We start from the raw sequence: 1,592 nt of genomic DNA on the forward strand, positions 1-1,592 counted from the left end.
TGATAATGGATCATAGATTGTGAAGCATCAGCTTCAGGAAAATGGTATAGATAAATGTGGTGAAAATCGGTTTTATTGAATACTGCATACATTTACCATGGCTTCCTGCGTTGGTCACAGGCAATGTTTTCCTTCTATAGGCTTCAATTCGTCAGAAAATTCGATTCACTGATATTTCACCAACTTCGTTTGGCATGTTCATCTGAGACATCGACCCACACTGCATACAACATCAACAATGTTCAGCATACTATGTGCACGAGAATGTGGCATGGTTTTTATGCACAGTGAGGATTGAATAATGTTCTGCAAGGGCAAATTAAATTCAGTTTAATTCGTAAAGTCGCAAGAATCCAGAGTAAGATTCAAAATGTCAGAAATTCACGTTCATTACCTTGGCCAGAATTCCAGCCCAGCAAAGGGGAAATCTGCCCCTGAATCCCCAGAATCCAATTGTTTGCTCCATGTGTCCACTTGGAAACCTATGTGAAGGAACATTAAGCCTGAAGGAGAACTTGTGAGAATCCTCCGCTGTCTGATCTAAAGCTGAAACAAGAGCTGTCGATTCCAGCCGGGAGGGAAGCAAAGTGGAGATGAGACCAAAATATTATTTGGCGTTTACTTCATATTGTCCTCAATGTGATTATTTAAAAATCTTGGCCAGAAATGGCACAGACACAAAGGAGCAGAAGGAGGCCATTCTTAACACCGATCCTGTCCTGCCACGTAATTTGATATCATCATGGCTCACACAACAATTGTATGTCTTTTTCCAGCCCATCCACAACGTCGTACTGGCTAACAGGCATTTATCGATCTCTACCATAAATAGACATCGATAATGTACATCTGTGGGAGGAAAGTGTTCCGTTTCGAGACAGTTCGGTTTATGCACGAATATTACCGGTTTTGCAGATGAGCAGCCGAGTCTGGTCTGACCACTTTGCAAAACATAAATTAAAACACGACCCTGATGGGATTCGAACCCACAACCTTTGAATCGCAACCTGAATAGAGATGTAGAAGTCCAACGCGCTTTCCATTGCGCCACAGAGCCGCGCCTTATGTTGCCGTTAAGCCCACAAGTTTGCCTTTGATGCATTGCATTCAGGACACCAATCTCGCGCCTGTCTGTCCTCGTCACACTTTCTGGTACCTGGTCCTTATCCACTGGTGCTCTGGCTCATCAAGTGTTCAGCTACAGACTGCTGAAACGTTCTCATGACACTTACCTTTACCACATGTTCAGATAATAATTTCCAGATAATCAATACTCTACAGGTGTAAGTATTATTCCCAAATCTCCTCCTTGTCTCCTGTCTTTCATTTATGTTACTCTGTTCCTTCCCAATACAGGCTTATCCCTGTCGCACATATCTATCCTCTTCATAAAATGAGCACGTTAATCGGATTCTTATTCAGCCTTCTCTGCGCTTAGAGTTACATCCCCAACCTAGCTCGCGTACCTTCACAATGGGAGTGGTCAAATCCTTGCCATTCTTTTCATCTCCTGTGAAATTCTCCTCCTGCATTCAGACGCTTCCAGTATCTGGCGATTACAAGAGAAAAACAAAGTTCTCAGAAGAAAAACC

General features: G+C 42.8%; 1 non-coding gene across 1 annotated transcript; it reads right to left on the reverse strand.

Annotated features, from left to right (window-relative positions):
* Positions 1 to 965: 965 nt before the first annotated feature.
* On the reverse strand, positions 966 to 1,057 carry trnar-ucu (transfer RNA arginine (anticodon UCU)). The gene is given in 2 exon segments: positions 966 to 1,001; positions 1,021 to 1,057. It is a non-coding gene; the product is annotated as a tRNA-Arg (tRNA).
* Between the last annotated feature and the right edge of the window lie 535 nt (positions 1,058 to 1,592).

Source organism: Chiloscyllium plagiosum, unplaced genomic scaffold, assembly GCF_037043375.1.
Source record: "Chiloscyllium plagiosum isolate Xiang-an unplaced genomic scaffold, Cpla_swu_hap1 HiC_scaffold_47, whole genome shotgun sequence".
NCBI classification, from domain to species: domain Eukaryota; kingdom Metazoa; phylum Chordata; class Chondrichthyes; order Orectolobiformes; family Hemiscylliidae; genus Chiloscyllium; species Chiloscyllium plagiosum.